An 18,027-nucleotide genomic window follows, 5' to 3' on the forward strand; every position below is an offset into this window, starting at 1 on the left:
CTTCATGGAAACCAAGGGGGGAAAAAAGAATAGACAATAAATCTGTGACAAAAAGCTCCATAAAAGTGGAACCAAAATAGTTAAACTTCCACTATGGTGGAATAGTGGAATTTTCATATTCCTCCTGGTGAAAACCTAATGCAGCTGATGACTCCTCTTTACATGACCCTATACTTTGGTAGGAACGAACCTGAAGGTGCTGTTGTGACTCAGATATGCACCAGTAAAGAGCCTAATCTCAGAAAAAAACTGGTTAATATTAGGAAGCCCAAATCTTCCCTCTGTCAATGATTTATGAACATTACTCTCATTGTAATTAGATCAATAATAGCTTTTTCTTGTGTTTTAATTAGACTGTTAAGACTTTAATTAGACTAAGAATAAATGATGGAACAAATTTTCCCATAAAAAATTAATAATAACTGTTTCAATAAATATATAATTATCCTCTTGAAATCTCAAGAAAACCCCAGTCTTCACTTGGGACATCTGTACTTAGTATTCATCTTCATGGTGATTGAATCATCTTACTTGAGGAAAGGTATATTGATATTTCTATGCTCTACAAAATTATACAGTTGTCCTTAAACATTGAGGCTTTTTCCCTATTAAAAATAAAAAGTATATGTCCCTTGCTAAGGAATACACCCTGCATGAACACTGTGGAAGAGCACAAAAGCTACATTTAGGCTAGTAAATTAAATATGTCTAGGACTGTTGTTTGCTGTTGAGGCCAGCTGGCATAGAACAGCTTGCATTCGTATTATTAAATTCTCTTACTCTCCAAGCAGCATGGCTACATTCTAATTAAGAATTCTCCTTCTTCTATGGTATCTCCCAGAACACACTTGGAAGTAATTCTGAAGAGTGTTACTTGGTGTGTTTGGTTTGTATGGGAAGGTTTTGATGTGGGCAGGGGGCTGCAGGGGCAGCTTCTGTCAGAAGCTGACTGAAGATTTCTCCGTGTTCAACAGAGCCAACGCCAGCCAGTGCCAAGATGGACCCGCCACTGGCCAAGGCTGAGCCTATCAGTGACGGTGGTAACACCTCTGGGATATCAGAGTAAAGAAGAAGGAAAAGTTACTGTGTAAAGAGCAAACAACAGCCTGAGAGAGTGAGAATTCATGAGAGAAACAGCTCTGCAGGCACCCAGGTCATTTGAGAGGGAGGAGGGGTATGTGATCCAATTGCTGGAGCCGAGATTTCCCTGCAGCCCATGGTGAATCCCATGGTGAAACAGGCTTTACCCCTGGGGCCTGTGGAGGTCCAAGTGCAGAGATCTACCTGCAGCCTGTGGAGGATCCAATGGTGGAGCAGGTGGATGCCCAGGGGAGAATGTGATCCCATGGGAAGCCCACAGTGGAGAATGCTCCTGGCAGGACCTAGGGCCCCTTGGAGGGAGAAAGCCATGCTGGAGCAGGTTTGCTGGCAAGACTTGTGACCCCATGGAGACTCATGCTGGAACAGCCTTTTCCTAAAGGTCTTCACCCCTTGGAGTTTGAGAAGAACTGCAACCTGTGGGAAAGATTCATGTTGGAGACATTTGTGGAGGATTGTCTCCTGTGGCAGGGATCCCACATTCCTTAAGCCCAGGCAAGGCAGTAATTGGTGAGTGATCTCTCCCTGTCCTTGTCTAAACCCACAAGTCTTTCACTGTAATTCTTCTCCCTGATCAAGTTTAGGAGGGGGAGACTTTGGTTTATTTCTGGTGTCCAGCCAGGCTGAATCCCTCACCCTGAGTCCAGGCAACACTATGCCAGGAGCTGTCCTTGCAATTGAACATTACAGAGAATTGGTTTCTAGTGACTGGGAAGTGGTAATACAGATTTAACTTATACATTTGAACTACCTATATAGATACATATATTTATTTCATTGCATAATTAAATATTGTCCCATCATAATAAATAAATTTGTTTGTCAAAATCTTCTGAGAAATGGAAATACTGAGGAAATTTCATTTCAGAATTATTTCCTTCACATGTTATATTTCCACAATGAAAGTGAAATAATGTTTGAATAGAAGGAATGGCAGAAATTCAAACCAAAATTAAGTATGCAGCTATTAGCTTTCAGACTGTAAGGGGCTATATTCTTACACCTACACAAAATACAGCATGGCTTTTTGTAGCTGCACCTATTTTTATTGACGATTTGTTATTTCCAGTAGCTTAGTATCAGTATATGGATTTGTTGTCTCATACCATACACATATTCAGATGAAGTTCGACTTATGGCAAAGCGCTCAAGCATGCAGTTGACTCAAATGAGGAATGTTGACAAGCATTAAGCTTTTCTTAGTAGAAAAATTCTTAAAACTGAGAGCTTACTCAAGAGTATTATACGAAGTCTTAAAAGAGGACAGTGCAATTTGCTGATTCATCAGCATCACTTACTAAAGTAGTCAGAATTTTTTTAAAAATGCTTTATTCAGATGCTAGTTAGGTTTGTCCCTGATCTGCTTCCTGGAGTTTATAGACTGAGATTTCATTTCAGCATATTTACCCTACTTTGGGTAAGGAAATAAAAAACTGAAATCTTTAAATCTGAATATTCTTTAAATTTATTTATGATTATCATTTTTTTATGTGGATGGTCTGTTCACACTGGTAAACAGTTGTCTGTCTTGCCTACATTTCTCTACTTCAGCAGAATAATTTTTCTTCCCTGGCAGTTGAAATTGTAAAAAGTGTTTCCTATTCACATTTCCTTGTAGCTGGTTGTACTGTAGAATTGCTCTCAGAGTCTTCTTCTCATCAAATCTCTTTCCTCTTCTGTTAAACTCTCATGGGAGAGATGCTCACAGTAAATGCATTGCTCACAGAGCTGAGGAGTCACTTTGACTCTCCCACTATTACACTCTGGCATTAAACATTAGAAAAAGAAACCAGAACAATATTCTAAAGAGACAAACACTATGCTTTCTAAAGAAGCACAACTAATTCACATTGTCATATTTCCTCTTTTTCACAGGGAGAAATTGCTCAGGATCTAAAAAGTCTAAATTTAAATCTGGTGCAGTGACAACTCCGTTTCTTATCCACTAGTGTTTTCCTGTCACTATCCTATTTATCCAGGCTTCCACTTTTCATTTTGATTGATTTTCCTCCAGAGAAATTTGGGGGCAGACAAAGTTTCTGTGTTTGTCCTTCATGTTTACAGTGTTGACAGATGCTTTTCATGTTTGCTTCCCTGCACGTGGGTGAATTCACAACTGAGCTATGTCTGAATCTGTTTTTTTCCGGTTCCTCTTCAGGTGCCCTCACTCTTTGAGAGGGAAACAAACAAATCTTGTCATTTACTAGAATGACAATAAAAAGTTGTCATTCTAGTAAATTCCTCCATGAATGTCTGAAGACCAGTACCGCAGGCAACAATGTGGTACATCTGCCCCATAACTGGGACACAGCTAGGATCTGTACTTAGCAGGGTTGACTGGGCACACAGCAGAGCAAACACCCCATAGTGTGAGCACAGCTAGTCAGTGCCTAAATATCAGAACTGGCATCAAAAATGGCAAATGCAAAATTTAATAAATAAAGGATGCAGTTGTTTCAACAGATAATTTAGCTGTTAGGATTTGGTTTGGTTTATTTTTTGGAGGGCTTAAGGAGGCAGGGACATGGGAGGGGAATGTTGCTGTTTCTGAGTGAAACGCAGATAAGTCATTTTAGAGTCAAATTTCTGTAAAAAGTGAATAAGGAGCTTTAGGATTTTTTTGACTGGATGAAAGACATCTGGTGCTTGTATGCATAAAAAAGTCCTTGAAGGTACATTCAGCACAGGCAGCTAGTTAGAGAAAAATAAGAAATGTGAAAGAAAGAGAACCTCAAAAAAAACAGTCCTCTGGGCTTGATGATTTGCTCAAGGTTTTAGAATAGTGACCTGGTAACTGACTTCAGGCATAAATATCCTAACCAGAGTAGGTATGTACATTTTTTTCTTTAACAACTGACAAATTATTTATCTTCAGAAAGCACAACCAGCAATTATACTGTTTCTCAGTTTTTATATGATAGCCTACCAGCTGGAAGAACTGTTTGGGAAGTGTATTAGATCAATTCAATTCAGTTCTTGCTTTACCTTGAGATAAGTTAATCAAAACTGCCTTTTCTAGGAGACTGTTTCAATAGGTAAATTATTTCTTCTTGTTGTTTTTTTTGTTTGTTTGTTTTTACTTTTTTTTTTCTCCTTTTTGGCATTGTGTTATAGGGCAAAAGTAGTTCGAATCTTCGGGTCACGGGAGAGGGAGGGAGGAATGTTGGTGTGGGGGGAGAATGAGGGAGAGGGAGGGAGGGAGGGAGGGAGGAAGGGAGGAAGGAAGTGGCGGAAGGAAGGAAGTGGCGGAAGGAAGTGGCGGAAGGAAGTGGCGGAAGGAAGTGGCGGAAGGAAGTGGCGGAAGGAAGGAAGGAAGTGGCGGAAGGAAGGAAGTGGCGGAAGGAAGTGGCGGAAGGAAGTGGTGGAAGGAAGTGGCGGAAGGAAGGAAGGAAGGAAGGAAGGAAGGAAGGAAGGAAGGAAGGAAGGAAGGAAGGAAGGAAGGAAGGAAGGAAGGAAGTGGCGGAAGGAAGGAAGGAAGTGGCGGAAGGAAGGAAGGAAGTGGCGGAAGGAAGGAAGGAAGGAAGTGGCGGAAGGAAGGAAGTGGCGGAAGGAAGGAAGGAAGTGGCGGAAGGAAGGAAGGAAGGAAGTGGCGGAAGGAAGGAAGTGGCGGAAGGAAGGAAGGAAGGAAGGAAGTGGCGGAAGGAAGGAAGTGGCGGAAGGAAGGAAGGAAGGAAGGAAGGAAGGAAGGAAGGAAGGAAGGAAGGAAGGAAGGAAGGAAGGAAGGAAGGAAGGAAGGAAGGAAGGAAGGATTCTGCTAAAAATATCAGGCTGATGCCAAAGGCATTGACCTGAAAAAATTTATGAGTTTTGGTGAGTAATAATAACTAGCCTCTTGCTTGTTTTAAAAGGAAGTGGAGAGGAGTCATTTAATTTTAATTAATCAGCCAAATCAGGGGTTTATTCTCATACACCAAAGAGAAATTGCTGTCTGCTCTTGAATTTACTCTTTCAGATCATTTTAACTGCCTAGAGGTTTGTGGTGTTACACTCTGTCATATGCTTTCTGGGTACCCAACATAGTCTCAAGTAGATTGATTAAGTGCAGACTAAATGAGAAAACAGTGCAGGATTTTATGACAACAGCATTAACCTAAGCAGAATGGAGCAATTGGCCTCAAGCCCTCAGGGTTTGTCTCTAAAAGATAAGAAAGAGAAGCTGGATACAACTTAAAAAGGTCAAAGTGCACTAAGTTATTTGTTAATGAAAGTGAAGAAATTTGCTCTAGCTGTATTGACAGCACAGCTGAGAGAGAAAAACAAAAAGACAGATTTTAACATAAAATGATGGTTGAGGTAAAAAATAATTTAAACTGAAGAAGGCCCTTGAACAAAGAAATACAAGTTAGATGTTAATGTTCAAAGAAGATACCTTAACAACTAACTTGCAGGAAATTTTTGAAAATTTTGCAGGAAAATATTGGAAGATGTCTATTAAAAGAGACATCAACCCTTTAAGAGAAATACTTCAGATGGAATCAAATTGCTGGTCATCTAAATGCAGCTCACATTTTTCCCTTCTTCTCCTTTCATCAACAAACTTAACAGCTGGGGCCTCATCCAGGACACAGAATTGACAGATAAAGGACTCAGATGCCAAGGTCTAAAATAAATTTTTTAGCAGCAACATCTGTGTCTGTTGCAAAGCCCTTGGCTGATTTCTTGGCTGGCTGCTTGGCTGCCTCTGTTCTGTCTGTGACTCCAGAGCTGGCTATGCTAATGGCCATGTAATGGCCCCTGGTGCCCTCTTGGGGAATTAAACTGCTGATAGGCCTGCTGGCTTGTCTTTTCTCTGGGATCTTTTTTTAGTTTTGAGTGACCTGCAGCTGGAGGGGTTTGTTCCTTATTTGAGAAGAAGGCCCTTGAACAAATGCTCACAAGTTCAGTGTATGCAAGGCCAATTGATGCTGCCAAAGGAATATTTTGGAGTCTGCTGTAAAGTCACATTGTTTTTAGATATAACATTTTAGATATAACGTTAAACTAAAGATGTTAGAAACAAAAAAATTCCAGAGACCTGAGACTGTGGATTCATCATTCATTTTAGTGTGCTATGAATTTCAGAACAGAGGGCTCATTGTCCTACAGAACATCTGCCTAAGTCTGTCCCATGAAGAACTGTGTCCTAAATGGCTGGTTGTCTCATTAGAATCAGGGCAGGTAAATCTTTGTTGGTAAAAATACATGCTTATGCTTTTGTTATTAATGAAAAATCTTCCAAAATATATCCTAAGTCATAAAGAATGTTTGCTTGTATTTAAGCTTAAGTGTCCTATGAATATTCTTTCATCGTCTGCCTGTAGTTAATCAGACTCTTTGGCTTCACCATTGGCTAATAACGAGTATTCAACTGAATTTTAGTCAAAATACTAACATTCAGTTGCTGCAGACTTACTTTTCAAATTCATTCTAGAATATGAATAATCTTCTTTCCTTAGGAGAAATCCTGCTGTCTTTATACACAGAAACACAGTAACCCCTCAGGACATGATTGTTCAATTCCCTTGAGCTTCTTTATGCATTTGGGTGATATAAAATGCCTGCAAATATAGCAAACACTGCCAAGAGGGAATATTAGGGCATACAGAGCAGGTCAATGGAATGGCTGAGAAAAGGGTGTGTGACTAAAAGCCTCAAGCTATTGGAAACAGAATGAAACTGCCAGATTTGCACAGTTCGAATTTTTTCCAAGATTGGGCAAGCAGGATTTTGGCTTGATTCAGAGTACAGTTTCTTCCATAGAGAAAAAAAATATTTAATTATAAAAAAGGAGATTCAACTCTATAACTTCAATGGAATTCTTAAAAGTGGGGGGGGGGGTGTGCAAAAAAAACTGAGAAGATACATGTAAGGCAGAAAAACACAAAACAAGAAAAGAGACTAGGTTAGATAACTGAGATACAGGCTAACATTATGTACTAAATGCTAGGTAAGACTGATGTGTCTAAGAACTAGATTCATAGATATCAATGACAGGCAACTAGCTATCTATTATTATATAGTTTTCAGTTATAATCAGTGCTCAAATGTGAAGTGTTGTGTTGGAACCCTTCCAAGAGTTTTCAACCAGGATGAGAGAAATAATCCATTGTTCAGAATGACAGTCATATTCCAGATATAATTTCTTAAGACAAATAAAATTTTTCTTTTCAGGAAGAATTAGAGGAAGGAAATATATTCAGTATGTTATGAATCACTATTGACCAATAATATCCTGAATCATCTGCTTACTAAACTTTAAAATCCCTCTGATACTTCTTGAAACAGAGTTCCGTTTGTTTAAATATTGTGTGCAAATTGAAACACTGTTATCACATAAGACTGAAAGAAAATAATTTCACATTATTTTATATTCATTTCTTAGGTCTCTCCCAAGACCTCAGAAACTCTAATATGCAATCTGAGTCAAGCACAGTATGAGTTTGGGTCTGTAATGAATCTCTAGTTACTCAGATTTTGTGCTCTGAGAGAAAACACAGTAAACATTTTCATTCTTTTTTGTGTCCCACCAGGTCACAATGACCACTAACTTCATATTCTCAGGTGACACACTAATGGCATAACTGAAAAAATAAAATTGACAGTGAGCATTCTATTTTCTGGATAGTCCTTGATAATTTTCTGCTCACATCAACATTACTAATAAATCAAAGAAGTGGGATAAATAATCTGTAACACTATTCCTTATTTGACCTATAGTTTATTAAATAATATTGACAGTAATGACATGCATCAACAGCTGTATGGACTGGCAAGAATATATGGACTGTCCATTCAGGAAAGATTTTTCTCAACATAGTTACAGATCAGAAGATACCTTAACGATTCTTTTCTTTAAAGCAGTTGAAGTTTTCCTTATTAAGTTATCCTTATTTACAGAAGGATAAATCAGAGGAACATCTCCTGGCATGTTATAAAATATACTTTAAGCAACTACTGTGCATTCATAAATTAGTTTTACATTTTTTTAATTTTAGATTTGTAAGTTTAGATTAGATGTATCGGTAAGATTTTTCCCAGTCTTGTTAATTTGCTTGATTCTCTTGTTTAACATTCTATTTATACTGCTGCCATTTAGAAAGCAGTTGGCTCTTACAACAGCTGATGCAGTAGTTTTCTGAGGTGAGCACAGGACTGCACCACAGCAAGATCCTAGGGCAACAGTTTAAGCTTTTTGAATACTTTTGAATTGAATATTTCATATTCCAATATGAAGCAACATTGACATACTGATGATGAATACTTGTAAAATCAATTATCAAATTTAAAAAAAACCAAAACATTTTGGCATAGTCTGCTCATCCATGCATATTAATAGCATCTTTTCTTCCTCCACAGCATGTTTATGTGGATAATAATAAGCAACCCAAGCTATATCTGCCTTTATGCAACTTGGTTGGGCAATATAATGACAAGCTACAATGGTCCTGCAGCTAACTGTGGCTTTGCATGAAATTGTCTGGAAGGGCAGACCAGGATCAGTCCATTTCCTGGCTTCATTTCTAGCCAAGTTCTCAGTAACAAAAGCAAGATAAACAAATCCAAACAAAAACACTGAAATGTGCTATTGCCATATTTTTCACATAGTGTAGTTTTCAGGCTTATTGAAAGATATTTATAACTGAAACTCTTTCTTTGTATAAGATAGTCTGGTTTTGAACTATTTTCGTGCTTTAAACCCAACAAGCAACCAGTCCTACACAACTGCTTGTTCACTCCCCCATCACTGGCACAGGAAAGAGAATCAGAAGAGTAAAAGTGAGAAAACTCATGAGTTGAGTTAAAGACAGTTTAATACGTAAAGTAAAACCCATGCACTCAAGCAAAACAAAACAAGGAATTAATTCACCACTTCCACCTGCAACCAGGGGTTCAGCCATCTCCGGGGCAGCAGGGCTTCATAACGTTTGACAGTGACTTGGGATGGTGAACACCATCCCTCCAAACATATCCTGCTTCCTCCTCCTCCCCCCTCACCGCCCTACCTCCTCCTCATGTACTGAACATGATGTCATAGGATATGAAATATTCCTTTAGTCACCTGGGGAAGTTTTCCCATCTGTGTATGCTTTCCCATGCTGTGTATGTGTTATTCACATAACCCAAAACCCCTTACCAGTATGGCACGATTTGAAGCACAAGAAGACTTGTCTCAATGTGAGTACTAGTCAGCAATAAAATAAACATCTCTATATTATCAACCCTGCACTCAGCACAAATCCAAAACACAGCCCCATACCAGCCACTGGGAAGAAAATTACCACCACCCCAGCCTGAAAAAGCACAATTCTATAAGAATGTCCCCTATTGTACTGTCATAATGTAATTTAGAGACTCTCTGTTAGAGGTCTCAGAGTGTAAGACATTTGAAACAGATATCTTCATATTTTATTATCTCTGATTCCCCAATTATGCAGCAGAGTATTTATTCATGGTAATCTTTACTGTCTAAGTTATAAAAAACTTTGAGAATATTAATGAACTAGAGTTTCAGCATAAAAATACGGCAAAAAAAATTATGCTTTGGACAAAATTTTCTAACTCAGTGTCGGTAGAAGCACAAAAAGTTAATTATCGTTGTTGTGCATGATTACATAAACATGTGTAAGTTTATGAAGTTAACTGCACTAGAAAAAATACTGAGTTCCATGTAAACAACTTGATATGCTAAATTAACAGTTAAATAATGGATTTCCTTTCTGCTTTTAAGAACAATGCCTACTTGTACATAATGTTTTATGAAGCTTTGCTATTGAAAGATAAGCAATTAGTATTTTTAAATTTTATTCTCAATTAATAGCTTGAGTCCTTCAAGAACCTGAGTCCTTTCCCCAGAGGATAGTGACTGATGGTTCAGAGTCCCAATGTATATCAGTGACATGTGGTGTCCCTCAGGGGTTACAACTGGAATCATTATTATATATATTATATTCCATATAATATATATATCATTATATATTATAATTATATAATAATATTATAATTATATAGAATTATCTAATATTTTCATTAATGGCCCACATGAAGGAATTGAGTGCATCCTCAGCAAATCTGCTGATGACATTAAGCTGAGTGGTCCTGTTGACACACCTGAAGAATGGGATGCCAGCCAGAGGCACTTGGGCAAACCTGAGAAGTGGGTGCACAGCAATATCCTGAGGTTTAATAAGACCAAGGGCAAGGTGCTGCACCCAGGCCACAGCAGGCCCTGGTATCCACCCAGGCTGGGGGATAAGCAGACCAAGAGCAGCCCTGCTGAGAAGGACTTGGAGATAAGACACTAGGCATGGCCAAGCACTGGGTACTCACAGCCCATAAAGCCCCCTGTATTACAGCAGGATATCCTGCATCCAAAGCAGTGTGGCCAGCAGGGCGAGGGAGGAGATTCTGCCCCTCTGCTCTGCACCTGTGAGACCTCACCTCGGGAGCTGCATCCAGTTCTGCCCCTGGAAGAATACTGACCTGTTGGAGCAAGTCCAGAGGAAGCTTCCAAGGTGATTAGAAGAATGGAGCATCTCTCCTATGAGGAAAGGAGAAGAGAATTGTGATTGTTCAGCCTGGAAAAGAGAAGGTTTAGGGTTGACGTAATTTTGGCCTTCCAGTGCTTGAAGAAAGCCAGAAGAAAGAAAAAAGGGACATTTTATAAGACCACATAGTGACAGGACAAGATGTAATGCATTCTAGACAAAAGAGAATTTTTCATAGAAATATAGTAAAACCACATACTTTTAATTTCCTTATTCAGTACCCAAGTTGTATGGTTCAGTTACCAAGCAGTTTTTACAGTATATTTTATATCTATTCAAAAATTTTCACTTCTGGACACCAAGCAAATATTTCTTTAAAGACAGAATTATTTATTTTTTTGTGAAATTTTCCTTTGGGGAATGTGATTGTATCAAAAACATTAATTAATTTTTTTTGCAGCATCCCTGAGAGGTGGAGTAGTACTATTTTACAGCTGATGAATGGACACATAGTAACCTCAAAAACAGTTTTACATTTATTTCATCTTTCTATGCAAAATAATGCCTTTGAACTGTTTGGTTTCAAGCTCCAGTCTTACCCTTTCCACAAATCATGTCGCTTAGTTCTCAAGTCAGACAATAAAAACATTGGGAGATATATTTATGGTCCTTATGTGACCAACCGTATAATATATTATATTGTGAAGAGCAGTCAGCAGATCCAAGGAGTTCAGGGAGTGCCTTACCTACCATGTAGCATTTGTGGACCCACACCTGAAGTTCTGGATCCATGTTTGGTCTTGCCAATACAAGACAGATCGATACACAGAGTGTGCACAACAGCAGCCACTGAGGCAGGGCCCTGGAGTACATGCTGTACAAGTAAAATCTGTGTGTGATAGGTCCTAGAAAATAACTCTGAAGGAAGATCTTACTGTTATTTTCAGCTATCCATGGAAATCCTATACAACAGATGGAGCCAGACCACTTCCTGTCAGAACTCATCAGAGAAGTGGGAGAAATCATGCTGAAAATGGAGAACTCTGGTAACGTGATGTAGTTGTCTCTTTTGCGTTGATATTCTATAAGAAAATTATCTGTTTTAACTAAAAATTGCTATCCTGTTGTTGATTATTTCCAGAAGTAAACTTCCCTGGGGGGAACTGTGCAAATGGACTGTGGATTCTGGAGATGATAGGACTTATTTTATAGTGAGAAAGGCAGTTCCATTTAATATCAGTAAATGCTGACTTTGATGACAAAAGCTGTTGTTGTGTATCCTTACAGATAGTAATACTGTGCAAGACAATACAACACAATACAATACTCTTGCTTGAGTAGTATTAATGCAAATCTTTCTTAGTACACTAACAATTCATTTAAAATAAAAAGGTATATAAATTCATAGATACATAACCTTTTGGTTTATTCCCTGAAAACAAAGGAAAAACAGAGTGGACCGCAAAAAATAGGTTGGACTTGATGATCTCAGGAGTCTTTTCCAGCCTAATTGATTCTGTGATTCTGCAGTCAACACAGAAGAGAGATTATTGGATTAATCAATTCTGTTAAAACACCTTTTTTTTCTTTTCCTATGCAACTCTTGTTATCCATCTGGAATGGTTGAGCATAAATTCTCATTCTATAGATCTTCCAGCTGTACTTCTTTCAGGAAAAGCAATTGCTGCCCCAAGCCTTCATTTTGCCCCTGTTGTTCATCTCTACTCTGAGTCAGAGCTGTCCATTAAGCTCCTTGTTTAAACTTTTTTTGACCTTTTTCAGAAGAAAAACCCCAAAGTTAATTTAAGCAGTTTGAACAGCAAGTATTTGACAACTGAAATGAAATTGTTTAGGGAGCTACCTAAACATCTACCTACACAGCTAGGAAATTGCAAAGACGATGAGCAATCTTGGGGACTGGAGCTGGTCTGACAGGGAAGAAAAGGAAAATATCAAGCTTCTTCCATTGACACAGCTCCTGCTGGATCAGTCTTACCTCTTTGACACTCTGACTCCTTCTTTATTCTAGAATTTCCAATGGGGTTTGCTATCACTTAAGAGCTGTGAGCTGTGTGGTAGATATTCAGTAAAGATCATAAAAATGTACCAAAAATCAAGTCCAGCAAAATCTTACCGTGAGAGCTTTATGACACAATCTCAATACTCTTGAACCAAGAGCAAAGCTCCCATTACCTCAGTAGCTCTCTCTTGACCAAAAATTCCTGTAGTAAAAAGCTGGTATTTCATAATGGAAATACCATAAAAGAATGATTATATATAATTAACTTGGCTTCATAAGAGTTATTTGTGTTTTTTGTCTTAGATTCTATTTATTACTAATATTGCAGGGTGAAACTCATAGCAATGTACTAGAAAGAGAAAACAAGACTCAGGGAGCACAGAGAATAATGCTTGTTTTCTAACTTTCTCATAGCCATCTTCTTGTCTTAAGTGTCATATCAAAAACATTTTCAGGTATTATAAGTGTGTAAATTTCTTTTCTTGTAATCTAAGTTCAAATAGATTGCTTAGATCTTAACTCTCATCTACTTTTATTGTATAGCTGGATAGTTAATACAGCTAATATGCTTTTTCAAGAAAACAGATTTTATAGGGTGTGGGAATTATTTGGATAGCATCACAGATTTTTGATGCCAAGGCCTGAAAAATATTATTCCAAAGGCAGCATCTGGCTTCTTGGCACATCTAGCCTTCAGTTTCTCAGTGCCTCTAGGTTCTGCTGTATGGTTGATCACATTTGAATGCTAATTTTACTTCCTAACTTCTTGGAATAATATAGATTTTTGACATTTTGTGGAATGTATGTGTAAACATATATATATTGTGAACAACTTGCACTTCTGCAAAGTATTGTTAGCTCTCTTCATCAATAATTCCATCAATTACTTGCATCCATACTTATCTAGATACCTGCACACATGGCAAAATGCATGCATAATTAGTTAGAAGGGGAACTTTTCTTCCCACCTGTTCAAACCATAATCATGTATGCAGCACTGAAGTCAACAGGGGCTAACTTTATTTCTTTGTCTTTCCCAAAATTAATATTTTTGCTAGTAATCACAATAGTTTCCCTCATTCTTTAACATCTATAGAAAAAAAACCCCAACATTTAGTTTGTGGTAAAGCCCAATTTTGCTCATATTCATCTGGATAATTTTTTCTGTTTCAGTTTTTTTTACCCCCAGCCTTCTTCCTTCTTTACATTCATTTTGCTGATCTGGTTGCAAAAAATAAAATTTACACTAGGTAATTTTGTCTTTTGTCATTATCTCATTACAGCCAAACTGATCCTCTTCTCTGTCTTTGTTTTCTTCACCACAAGTCTGTTCTCATTCTCATGATCTCATGCTTTTCCTTCCTGCACAAGATTTCTCCCTGCTCTTTATCCACCCTGACCCTTGTGATCACTTTTCCCATTTTACTTCCAGAAAAAGTAAGTGGTTTAGTCCAACGGTTGTCCAAGGGATCCATGTACCTAAGAAAGATAAATTCTGTGTAGAAGTGATATTCTGTCCACTTCACCAAATCCTTAATAATTCTGCTTTTTTTGAAATTCAGAGACTGTGTGTCAGCATGGTAGTGACTAAGACATCTAGGACAACCAAGGTTGGTGGTAGGAATTTTATTCACTAATTTGCTGAAACTTGAAACAGTAGGTTACAGGAATATACGTGAAATTGAAGATTTAATTGTTTCAATGATTTTCTTAACGATTTCTTTGAGATATATGTCTTCAAGAATCTTACTTTCCATCCTGACATCATAAAACCACTTCAGCTTGTGGGTCAACATATGCTGTTCTATCAATTGTCTTTAAAGGAATCTAGAAAGGGTGGCACTTCCTAATAAGGGGACCTGTCATGTTCAGTCACCCAGTTTTCAAACTTCCATAGAGCATTTTATATTCACTCCAAAATCCAGTCCTTGACAGAGAAAACCAATTGCAATTCTGTCTTCTTCCAGGGAATGTGGAGTTGAATGGGTTTTAATGGTATCATGGTAATGTATTTCAGAGCACTGACTTTAAGGGAATTAACTTTGTCGCTTCGTAATTGGCAGAACTGGGACAGTTAGCTAAAACCCAGGCAGACACTGTTCATTTTATCAACAAGGGCCCTGTCGCTGATACAATGTTTTATAGATTATATATGACAGTTTTACATCTGCTAAGCATCTATTCACAGCAGACTTTTTTTTTCCACTTTTGTGTTAGAACTAGTGGAAAATTATTCTGAACTAAAATTATCTCCTTTATGATGCCATTTACAAATACATATATCAATTAGCACATATTAGCTGGAGAGATATTTTTTATACAATGCTGTAGAAAAAGAAGAAAAACAAAGTCCAGAGTCCTCAGACATGTAGCAGTAAAAAAAGTTTCATGCAGAACATTCTATTTTTCTTACTTTTTAATTTCACCCTAGATATTTTCCTGATGAATTAAGCTAGTTAAGTAATTTTTGTTTAGTTAATTATTACTAATTTTACTTGCTCCAGACAACAGACTTAGAATAAATGTGTTAGACCTCTGCATTCATTCAGGTTGAAGATACTTGAAATCACTCTGGTCAAGAGTGGTTTAAATGACACACTGGCTGTTATGGAATTCAGACTGATGTCAAATCAGCTCTGCTAAATGATAAACAACTTGTAGCCAGTCTGCAGGGGACTCTCTGATCAGTAAAATATAATCATAATGAAACTTAATTTATTTGTCATAAAAAATTACTTTAATCTCCAACTAGGGCAAAGTGTTTTGTCTGGAAAGTTAAGCACGAAATGTTTTCTGTAAAAATACCAAGGAAATTTCTTATTCCTTCAGCTAAAGTTCTCTAATTTCAAGGACATTAAATTTATTAAAAATATTGATACATTTTATGTAAAGTATTATGACTCTTATTAAGGATTTATAACTCTCTTTTTAACTGGAAGGCAAATAAAAGCATAGAGAATTTAACTGAAGTATTCACAGACAGAGAGAGCTCTTGAGAGATCACAAATACACAATATATTTGTATAAGCTTAGGTACCTTTCCTTAAGTATATGCACTGTTAAATATATCATAACAAAATCTGGTCCCTCTGATGTCATGTAGTTCCTCAGTCTGTATTATGTTTCAACATAGGAATGTAGATGCTGAAGGTACTGATTCAGAATGCCAGCCATACACAGACATATGAGACTCAAAGGTGGTGGCTGCTGAAATGTTTGCTTTCTGATAATTTTTCTTGTCACTAGATATTTCAGTTCTACCCAGGTCTCCCTTTAGGGAAAAAAGTCAAGCATCCCAACTTGATTTTTTTCCCCTTCCATGTTGTGCTAGAAAAAAATATATTTTATTAAATAAAATATACCAAATATTAAGGCAAAAATTGAACTCTAACAGCATTAATTCATCTAACAGTTTGATGATTTGGGGTCTTTCTTTGATAAGGGTTTGTATCTTTGATCTCATCAGCATCTGAGTCTTCCCCTGTCTTTGGTTACTGTACCATCTGCCAAGTTATTGATTGACCTTAATCAGGGAGTGGTTGTCCTGGTTTCATCTGGAATAGAATTAATTTCTTCTCAGTGGTTGTTACAGTGCTGTGTAAATGAGACTGGTGTTGATAACATACTGATGTTTTATTTTTTGCTAAGTCTTGTTTATCCTAATCAAGGACTTTTGCCCCCTACCAAATCTCATGCTCTGCCACTGAGAAGGAGCAGGAAAGAAACTGGGAGGGAGCACAGCTGGGACAGGTGACCCAAACTGACCACAGGGATATTTCACAACAGAGAATGTCATGCCCAGTACATGAACTGGAAGGATTAACTCAGCAGGGTATCTGATCTGGGCTTGGAAAAGGGGGGAGGCTGGGTCTGACACTAGTCAGCGGGTGGCGAACAGTTGTATTGAGCACCACTTGTTTGTTCATGTTTTTTTCCTTTCCCTTCTTCTTCTTATTTACTCTAAATATTTTATTTTTCCTTGTTTTCAATTACTAAACTGTTTTTATAAGAACCCACAGGTTTTAGTTTTGATTCTCCTCCCCATTCTACAAGGGAGGGGGAATATTGAGCGAGCAGCTGTGTGGTGCTTATTTTCCAGCTGGGCTTAAACCATGACAGGGATTGAATAGATCTCACTGCTATAGTTCAACCTGATTGTCAGCTGCAGGCTTTAGTGAAGCCACTCACTCATCCCAGGGTGTCCAAACTTTCCATCTTCTACCTCCTTGCCAGGATAGGGCACCCTTCCCCAGCCAATGTATTTAAGTTTAGTGCAAGCACCCCAGCAGAACAGTCCTCAGTCTTGTTATAAACTTGATTGTAAAAACCTCAATATAAAATAAAGTATGCAACATTTATTGCAGACTATTTTATACTAATCAATATACATGAATCTTCAATTGGAGCAGAAAGCATTTTCTTCACAGTATAGAAACTACCACTAACCTTCATTTTCTCATATCAAATCAGGGACTTAATACAAGGAAAAAGATCACAATCTCAAACAAAGATAGGTAAGATGCTGACTGACTAATTTTGTCAATGTCCAAAGTGCTTCTGTTTTCGTTTGCCACTCAGTTACCCTTAGCTAATTTGTTGCTTTCGTCTGTTCTGGAGATTCAAAGGCCAAAGCAGTAATTGAGGTATCTTTGAGGTAGTACAGGTAATACAAGAATCACACCTTACAGTACCTACTTATTTTCTGAAATCTGAACCAGAATGTCACTGTGAAAACACATAGAGTTTCTAGATCAGCCCTAAGCAAGAGGAGCGTTCATTTTTATCATCCTCAAGTTTAACTTGAACATAAGAGCAACAAAGCAGCTACCAAAATCTCTTTTTACACTTTGTCTTTGCCAAACCAGTGTGGGAAAATCCAGTTTATTCATAGAATAAATTATTCTTTGGAGTAATATAGAGTGGGTTTTTTTTTTTCCAAAAGGACCATATGTTTTCCTAAGAAACTACAAATTTGCCTCCATAAACTAGTAATGCATGAGGAAACAACAGATTGTTGCCTATGTTCTATATTATTAGGAGGTGTTTAAAGTGCAAACTGACAAAACAAATGTTTTCTGAATAGAGAGAAAAAGACCAGGTTTTCTCTATCATATTTTATAGGCATTGCATAAATCATAATTTACTTCTTTTGGATAATTGTTTTTAGAATTTTGTAAACTTATGACAGATGTGCTGATGAAAAATTATGCCCATCATAGAAAATTTGGAAAGAATCCTAGGCTGCCCAATTATGCAAAATTTATAGCTCATGTAAGGGACACCTACTGTTTTAAAGAGAAAAGTGGGAATTAAAATTTTCCACAAAGGAAGTTCTGTCTGCAAGATTTAGTGGAGCTGGGACTTGAACAAAAGATGTTCAGTCAGGGTTTTTTGTTTTGTTTTGTTCTTTTCTTGTTTTGTCAAAGCAATTAATATTAAGTGCTG

At 37.5% G+C, this 18,027-nt stretch overlaps 1 long non-coding RNA gene across 1 annotated transcript in view; it reads left to right on the plus strand.

Moving 5' to 3' along the window:
• Positions 1–777: 777 nt before the first annotated feature.
• LOC141728342 (uncharacterized) overlaps positions 778–18,027 on the plus strand; it is a 30,457-nt gene continuing 13,207 nt past the window's right edge. The window contains exon 1 of the long non-coding RNA XR_012579263.1: positions 778–1,608. This is a non-coding gene — a long non-coding RNA (uncharacterized LOC141728342). The remainder of the gene's footprint in view (positions 1,609–18,027) is intronic.

Source organism: Zonotrichia albicollis, chromosome 2, assembly GCF_047830755.1.
Source record: "Zonotrichia albicollis isolate bZonAlb1 chromosome 2, bZonAlb1.hap1, whole genome shotgun sequence".
Taxonomy (NCBI): domain Eukaryota; kingdom Metazoa; phylum Chordata; class Aves; order Passeriformes; family Passerellidae; genus Zonotrichia; species Zonotrichia albicollis.